General features: G+C 38.9%; 1 pseudogene; it reads left to right on the forward strand.

The window, feature by feature from the left end:
• Positions 1-2,745: 2,745 nt before the first annotated feature.
• Positions 2,746-3,276, forward strand: LOC122444135 (annotated as a pseudogene).
• The last annotated feature ends 6,550 nt before the right edge of the window (positions 3,277-9,826 follow it).

A 9,826-nucleotide genomic window follows, 5' to 3' on the forward strand; every position in this document is an offset into this window, starting at 1 on the left:
ATGAACTGTCTTCCCACTTTAGAAGACTGGCACCAAGGAGTTGGCAGGGCCACATCCTTCTACAGCCTCTATGGGAGGATCCTTTCTTACCTGGTCCAGCTCCTGAGAGCCTCAAGTGCGCCTTGGCTTGTGGCAGTGTAATTCTAACCTCTGACTCTGTCTTCATGTGGCTCTCTTCCCTCTGTGTTTGTGTCCAACTCTCCCTTATAAGGACCCCAGTCACATAGTTAAGGACCCACCCTGTATTAATAGTATCACCTTGTCTTAAGCAATTACATCTGCAGTGACTCTGTTCCCAAATAAGGTCACATTCATAGCTACAGGGGGTTAGGAATGCAAAATATTTTTTGAGGGGACACAATTCAACCCATAAAAGATGTGGCTAAAAGTGGAGCTGGGGGCAATTTTATCCAGTGTAGAGAAATGGGTTAAATTTCAGGAAAACTTAATCTGAGGTTCAGCTCTTTAAAGAGAGGTAGGTTACTTCAACAAGTTAACCTCAGTGATGCTTTCCCATTCTTTAAAATGAATATGTTAGAAGAGATGATGTCTGGTCACTCAGCTAATTCAGATCACATGAAGATGAAACTAAGCAAAGTATCCAGCCTGCTCAAGTCATATAGAATCAACCACACAGTGAACACTGCTGGTTCTGCCCTCATTTACTTAAAGCTTTAACAAGCCATTTTAATTCTTTAAATACCACAGGAAACGGTAAGACATTACATCTGACATCACTTCTATTTGAATCACATCAGTGTCAGACTAGTAACCAGTTACGAGCTGTACCTCCTGTACTCAATAAATCCTGTAGCCATAGCAAAGATGCTATTTCAAAATACTTTTTCAGAAACTGAAATAACAATCTAAGTACCCCATCCTCTCAGAAATTGCCTTTGTTGATAGACTCTTTACAGCACAAAACTTCAGTAAACTCTTGTATGGCTAGGTAGCTTATTCTTCCAATATGCTTTGTGAGATTGATGCTAGTTTAACTTGACACTGTAAATATCAGTGTCTTTCAGTTATCCCTGTATGCTCCACCAGGAAACCAATTAAATTGCCCTATCACAGTTTAAGGATAAGATGGTTTACCAGACCCCAAGAAAAACATTCAGACAAGAAGTAACTTTAGAGAGTGGTTTTGGAGAATATCATTATTGATCTAGACGAGACTTACATCCATTCTCTTTTGATGAGAAGAGCTAGGTGGAAAATTAAAGCATATAATTTAATGTATGTGATATCTGAAGGTGGCCTAAAAAGGCAGTGTGATATAATGGCTAGTACAGTACTTCTTAATATCCAAGTTGCTTTTCTGTTTGGTATTATTGACATGTACAATGGTCTTTTGTTGTTGTTGTTAGTTGCTAAGTTGTGTCTGACTTTTGCGATCCCATAGACTGCAGCCAGCCAGGCTCCTTTGTCCATGGGATTTCCCAGGCAAGAATACCAGAGTGGGTTGCCACTTCCTTCTCCAGGGGATCTTCTCAACTCAGTGATCAAACCCAAGTCTCCTGCATTGACAGGCAGGTTTTTTATCCCTAAGCCATTAGGGAAGTCCCTTTTTGCCCCTGTGTATTAACTGGATGCAAGATAATGCTGGAAATTTTCCATCATTTAAGAATAAATTTTTTATCATCTCTGAGTATTTTGATCTTTAACATCTTGAGAGTGTATCATAGTCTAAAAATACTTGAATATAAAACCCTCCAATTGAAGTATTAGAAAAAGAAGAACAAACAAAACCTAAAGTTATCCAAAAGATATAATGAAGATGAAAGGGAAAATAAAATAGAGATTAAAGAATAGAAAAAAAATCAATAAAACTTAAAGTTGATTCTTTGAAAAGGTAAACAAAATTGACAAACCTCTGGCCCAGCTTACCAAGAAAAGAGAGAGAACTTAAATAAACAAAATAAGGGGAAGAAAAGAGGAAAATAACAGCAGATACTGCAGAAATTTAAAAAAAAAAAAGACCATCTAAGAGTATTATCATTGCCAACAAATTGGGCAATCTAGAAGAAATGGGCAGCTTTGGACAACTTTCTAGAAACACAACCCACCAAAACTCAATTAAGAAGAGAGACAATTTGAATAGACCAATAAGTAGAATCTGTAATAAAAATTCTGTAATAAATCTATATTAAAAAAACAAAACCAAAAACCTCCCTGCAAACAAAAGTCCAGGACCACATGGCTTTGCTGGGGAATTCTAACTAACACACGAAGAACTTGTACAACTCCTTCTTAAACTCTCTCAAAAGATACAAGAGGAGGGAACACTCCCAAAGGCATTCTATCAATATGAAGCCACCATCACTCTGATACCAAAACCAGACAACGACACTATCAGAAAATTACAGGCCAATATCTTGGACGAATACAGGTACAAAAATTCTCAGCAAAATATTATCAAGCTGAATTCAGCAACACATAGATCATACACCACAACCAAGCTGGAGTCATCCCAGGATCATAAGGATGGTTTAACATATGCAAATCAAACAATGTGATACGTCACATCAACAAAAACCAAAAAACACATAATAATCTCAATAGATGCAGAAAAAGCATTTGATAAAATTAAACTCTTACCAGTTTCCTGGTGTGCAGTTGCCACGGCCCCTTGCTCCAAGCACTGCCAGGAATGCAATGCAGAAGTTTCAGGCTAAGCAAGTTTTCAAGAAAACTGCCCGGGAGCCGAACTGGCTTTGGTTGATGAGGGTGGACAGGCGGTTCATCATGGGTGACGTTTTCTCAAGCATTTTTTCCAGTTTGTTTGGAACCTAGGAGATGAGAAGTTTAATTTTGGAATTAAATGGAGCAGGAAAAACCACAATTTTGTACTGATTACAGGTTGGAGAAGTCATTGTTACTATTCCTACCATTGGATTTAATATTGAGATGGTAACATACAAAAACCTTAAATTCTAAGTCTGGGATTTGGGAGGACAGACAACTGATGTTATTATTCAAACACGGATGCAATCATTTATGTAATAAATTTGTGGTGACCAAGACCAAACTGGTATTTCGAAGTCAGAGTTAGTTGCCAAGTTGGAGGAAGAAGAGCTGAGAAGAGCCATTTTAGGGGGTTTACAAATAAGCAGGACAACGGAACAGAACGTGACTCCCTCAGAGATGGAAAATTCACTTGAGCTACCTGTCTTGAAGGACTGAAAATAGCAAATATCCAAAACTTCAGTAACCAAAGGCACTTGCTTTGATGAGGCAATGTAATGCTGAGGTGAAACACTGAAGAGCAGACAGTAATTCAGTCACTTATGCTTCTCTGAAATGAAGACTGTATCACATATATACCCCTTTGGAAATCGTTAAGTGTTTTTTATACTCCTAACTGTTAAAACTGCATGAATGTTGGCATATACCAAACTGACTGCAACATTTGTAATAAATGTTAAAAATAAGTTTTTTAAAAACTGTTACCAAAGTGAGTATAGAGGAAACAGAGCTCAACAGAATAAAAGCTGTTTATGACAAATTCACAGCCTACATAATACTCAATGGTGAAATTCAGCATTTAAGCTGAATGCTTCCCCCCTAAAATTAGGAACAAGACAATGATGCCCACTCTCACCATGTCTATTCAATATAGTACTAGAAGTCCTAGTCACAGCAGTCATACAAGAAAAGTATAAGCTATCCAAACTGTAAGGGAAGAGATAAAATTATAATATTTGCAAAATGACATGATACTATATATAGAAGATACCAAAGACTACACACAAAAACTACTAGCACTGAGAAGTGAATTCAGCAGGATAGTAAGATATAAGATTAACATATAGAAATTGGTTGTATTTATGTTAGCAATGAAATACCAGAAAGGGAAAGTAGAAAAACAATCTCTTTAAAACTGTATCAGAAAAAAATACCTAGGAATCAACCTGAGCAAGGAGAGAAAGACTTATACCCTGAGAAGTATAAACTACTAATGAAGGAAACTGAAGATGATTCAAAGAAATGGAAAAATACCCCATGCTTTTGGATTGAAAGGATATTGTTAAAATGAACATACTACCCAAAGTAATCTACAGATATAATGTGATCCCTATCAAATCGCCCATGATGTTTTTCATAGAACTAGAAATAGAACAAATAATCATAAAATTTAAATAGACCCACAAAAGACCCACAATTGCCAAAGCAATTCTGAAGCAAAAGAATAAGGCAGGAGGCGTAACCCTCTCAGACTTTAGACAATACTCTAAACCTACTGTAATCAAAACAGTGTGGTATTGGCACAAAAACATACACATGGATTAATGGAACAGAAGAGAGAACCCAGAAATAAACCCACATATCTATCATCAATTAATCTTTAACAAAGGAGGCAAGAATATACAATGGGGAAAAGACAGTGCAGCAAGTGGTGTTGGGAAGGTTGGACAGCCACTGTAAATGAATGAAATGTGAGTATACCTTCACACTCTACAGAAAAATAAAGTCAACATGGGTTAAAGACTTAAATATAAGGCATGACACCATAAAACTCCTTGAAGAGAACATAGGCAAAACATTCCTGACATAAATCATACCAATGTTTTCTTAGGTCTCTCAAGATGACAGAAATGAAAACAAAAATAAACAAATGGGACCTGATCAAACTTCCAAGCTTTTGCCTAGCAAAGGAACCCATAAACAAAATGAAAAGACACCTACAGAATGGGGAAAAATATTTGAAAATGATGCAACCTCTATTTGAAAATAGAGGTTAATATCCAAAATATACAAACAGCTCGTATAACTCAATAACAACAGCAACAACAACAACAAAAAAAACAAACAACCCAATCAAACGGTGGGCAGAAGCCCTTAATAGGCTTCAGTTAGACACGACTGAAGTGACTTAGCAGTAGCAGTTGGTCATCTGTATATCTTCTTTGGAAAAATGCTTACCCAATCAAACGGTGGGCAGAAGCCCTTAATAGGCTTCAGTTAGACACGACTGAAGTGACTTAGCAGTAGCAGTTGGTCATCTGTATATCTTCTTTGGAAAAATGCTTACCCAATCAAACGGTGGGCAGAAGCCCTTAATAGGCTTCAGTTAGACACGACTGAAGTGACTTAGCAGTAGCAGTTGGTCATCTGTATATCTTCTTTGGAAAAATGCTTACCCAATCAAACGGTGGGCAGAAGCCCTTAATAGGCTTCAGTTAGACACGACTGAAGTGACTTAGCAGTAGCAGTTGGTCATCTGTATATCTTCTTTGGAAAAATGACTATTAAGGGCTTCTGCCCACTGTTTGATTGGGTAGGCATTTTTCCAAAGAAGATATACAGATGATCAACAGGCACCTAAAAAAGATGTTCAACATTGTTAATTATTAGAGAAAACCACAAATCAAATCACGGTGAGATATCACCTCACACTGGTCAGAATGGCCATCATCAAAAATTCTACAAATAAAAAAATGTTAGCAAGGGTGTGGAGAAAAGGGAACCCTCCTACACTGTTGTAAGAATATAAATTGGTGCAGCTACTATGGAGGACAGTAGGAAGGTTCCTCAAAAAAATAAAAATAGTGTCCACGTGATCCAGCAATCCCATTTCTGAGCATATATTTGGAGAAAACTCTAATTCAAAAAGCTTTTGCACAGCAAAGGAAACTATTAACAAAACGAAAAGACAACCCACAGAATAGGAGAAAATATCTGCAAATGAAGCAACCTACAGAGATTAATCTCCAAAATATACAAACAGCTCATGTCAAAAAATCCCACAAACAATCCAATCAAAAAATGGTCAGAAGGTCTAAACAGACATTTCTCCAAAGAAGACATAAAGATGGCTAAAAAGCACATAAAAAGATGCTCAACATCTCTAATTATTAGAGAAATGCAAATCAAAACCACCCACACTGGTCAGAATGGCACTCATCAAAAATCTACAAGCAATAGATATTAGAGAGGGGGTGGAGGAAAGGGAATTCTCCTACACTGTTCATAGAAATGTAAATTGGTGCAGCCATTAGGGAGAACAGTATGAAGTTTCCTTAAAAAGCTAAAAATATAGCTACCGTATGATCTAGCAATCCCACTTCTGGGCATATATCCAAAGAAAACTATAATTCAAAAAGATACATGCACCCCAATGTTCATTGCAGCACTATTCACAATGACCAGAACATGGAAGCAACCTAAATGTCCATCAACAGAGGAACTGATAATGAAGATGTGGTACACATATACAATTGAATATTTCTCAGCCACAAAAAATGAAATAGTGCCATTGGTACAACGTGAATGGACCTAGAGATTGTCATACTGAGTGAAGTAAGTCAGACAGAGAAGGACAAATATTGTATAATATCACTTGCATGTAGAATCTAAAAAAAAAAAAAAAGTACAAATGAACTTACCTACAAAACTGAAATAGAGCTACAGATTTAGGAAACAAGCTTATGGTTACCTGAGAGGGAAGGGGGAGAGGGATAAATTGGAAGATTGGAATTGACATATACACTCTACTATATATAAAATAGGTAACTAATAAGGACCTACCGTGGGTTTCCCAGGTGGTTCAGTGGGTAAAGAATCACCTGCAATGCAGGAGACCTGGGTTCAATCCCTGGGTCAGGAAGATCCCCTGGAGGAGGGCATGGCAACCCACTCCAGTATTCTTGCCTGGAGAATCCCATGGACAGAGGAGCCTGGTGGGCTACAGTCCACGGGTTGCAAAGAGTCTGACACGACTGAAGTGACTGAGCATGCATGCAAGGACCTACTGTATAACACAGGGGACTCTACTCAACACTCTGTAATGACACAATGGAATATTACTCAGCCATTAAAAAGAATGCATTTGAATCAGTTCTAATGAGGTGGATGAAACTGAAGCCTATTATACAGAAAGGAACTCAGAAAGAAAAACACCAATACAGTATACTAATGCATATATATGGAATTTAGAAAGATGGTAACAATGAGCCTATATGCAAGACAGCAAAAGAGATACAGATGTAAAGAACAGTCTTTTGGACTCTGTGGGAGAAGGTGAGGGTGGGATGATTTGAGAAAATAGCATTGGAACATGTATGTTATCATATGTGAAACAGATTGCCAGTCAAGGTTCAAGGCATGAGAAAGGGTGCTCAAGGCTGGTGCACTGGGATAACCCAGAGGGACGGGATGGGGAGGGAGGTGGGAGGGAGGTTCAGAATGGGGAACACATGCCACCCATGGCTGACTCATGTCAATGTATGGCAGAAACCACTACAATATTGTAAAGTGATTAGCCTCCAATTAAAATAGATTAATTAATTAAAAACAAACAAAAAATACTCTGTAATGACAAATATGGGAAAATCTAAAAAAGAGCTGATATAATTATATGTATAACTGATTCGCTTTGCTGTACAGCAGAAAGACAACACTAAAATCAACTATACTCCAATAAAAATTATAAAAATAAGTAAATAAAAAGATTTTTTAAAGGTATATGTACTCTCATGTTCATAGCAGCACTATATACAACAGTCAAAATATGGAAACAACCAAATGCCCATTGACAGATTAATGGATAAAGAAGACTATACACACACACATAATGGAATATCACTCAGTCATTAAAAAGAATGAAATTAACACCATGTGCAGCTACATGAATGGACCTAGAGATTATCATACACAGAAAGAGAAAAACAAATACCATATATCACTCATATGTGGACTCTAAAGTATGACACAGATGTACATATTTACAAACAGAAACAGACTCACAACATAGGGAGTAGACTGTGGCTGCCGAGGGAGAGGAGGGCCAGGGAGAGATGAATTGGGGGTTTGGGGATTAGAAGATACAAACTATTTCATATATATATCTCATTAAATACTGCTGAGTTGTAGAACTTCAGAATTAGAAGAGTTAGGAGATACACACAAGGTTGCATAGCCTGGACAAAACATTGAGTCTTGCAGCTCCACATCTCACACTCTAAATGCATATAAATAAATACATGTGTATGTATATTGCCCTGTCTATGTGTGGACATATACCCATACACATTCCCACTTCATTCTTTTAACTCTATGTAGCTTTTTAACAACTATATGAAATTCCATAGAATGGTTATAATGTGATTCGTGCAACCATCTTCCTGTTGGTGGACATTTAGGATAATTTTATTTTTGGTCACACTAATAATGCTATAGTTAATTAGTTACTGATGTACATACATGCACAATTCTTTCATAGAATTAATTTTTAGAAGTAGAACTTCCGGTCAAATAAACATTTTTTAATTTTGAGAGATAATAGCAAAGTTTACTAGTATGTTTGATTTAAAATTTCTCTTGTTGTTGTTTAGTCGCTAAGTGGTGTCCTATTCTTTGTGACCCCATGGACTGCAGCACACCAGGTTCCCCTGTCCTTCACCATCTCCCAAACTTTGCTCAAATTCATGTCCTTTGAGTCAGTGATGCTATCTAATCATCTCATCCTCTACCATCCCCTTCTCCTTTTGCCTTTAATCTTTCCCAGCATCAGGGTCTTTTCTTTTTTTTTTTTTTTTTTTTTAAATTAAAAAATATGATAATACAAACCCTTGTGTCGAGGGCTGACTTTCAATAGATCGCAGCGAGGGAACTGCTCTGCTACGTACGAAACCCCGACCCAGAAGCAGGTCGTCTACGAATGGTTTAGCACCAGGTTCCCCACGAACGTGCGGTGCGTGACGGGCGAGGGGGCGGCCGCCTTTCCGGCTGCGCCCCGTGTCCCGGGAGGAAGGGCTCTCCGCACCGGACCCCGGTCCCGACGCGCGGCGGGGCGCGCCGCGCCGCGCCCCGAGGGACGCGGGCGACGGCCCGCCGGCGGGGACGGCGGGGGACCAGCTATCCGAGGCCAACCGAGGCTCCCGCGGCGCTGCCGTATCGTTCCGCCTGGGCGGGATTCTGACTTAGAGGCGTTCAGTCATAATCCCACAGATGGTAGCTTCGCCCCATTGGCTCCTCAGCCAAGCACATACACCAAATGTCTGAACCTGCGGTTCCTCTCGTACTGAGCAGGATTACCATGGCAACAACACATCATCAGTAGGGTAAAACTAACCTGTCTCACGACAAGGGTCTTTTCTATGAGTCGGCTCTTTGCATCAGGTGGCCAAAGTATTGGAGCTCCAGCATCAGTCCTTCCAATGAATTTTCAGGACTGATTTCCTTTAGGATTATTGGTTTGATCTCCTTGCTCTCCAAGGGACACTCAAGAGTCTTCTCCAGCACCACAATTTAAATACATCAATTCTTCAGCACTCAGCCTTCTTTATGGTCCAACTCTCACATCCATATGTGACTACTGGAAAACCCATAGCTTTGACTAGATGGGCCTTTGCCAGCAAAGGGATGTCTCTGCTTTTTAATATGCTTTCTAGGTTTGTCATAGCTTTCCTTCTAAGGATAAAGCATCTTTTAATTTCACTGTCAGCAGTGATTTTGGAGTCCAAGTAAAGAAAATCTGTCACTACTTCCACTTTTTCCCCATCTATTTGACATGAAGTGATGGGACCAGGTGCTATGATCTTAGTTTGTTTAATGTTGAGTTTCAAGTCGCTTTTTCCACTCCCCTCTTTTACCCCCTCAAGAGGCTTCTTAGTTCCTCTTCACATTTTGCCATTAGAGTGATATCATCTGTGTATCTGAGGTTGTTGATATTTCTCCCAGCAGTCTTGATTCCAGCTTGTGATTCACCCAGCCTAGCATTTTGCATGATGTACTATGCATTCAGTTCAATTCAGTCGTTCAGTCATGTCTGACTCTTTGAGACCCCATGAACCACAGCACGCCAGGCCATCCTGTCCATCACCAA

The sequence above is a fragment of the Cervus canadensis genome, chromosome 6, assembly GCF_019320065.1.
Source record: "Cervus canadensis isolate Bull #8, Minnesota chromosome 6, ASM1932006v1, whole genome shotgun sequence".
Lineage (NCBI taxonomy): Eukaryota > Metazoa > Chordata > Mammalia > Artiodactyla > Cervidae > Cervus > Cervus canadensis.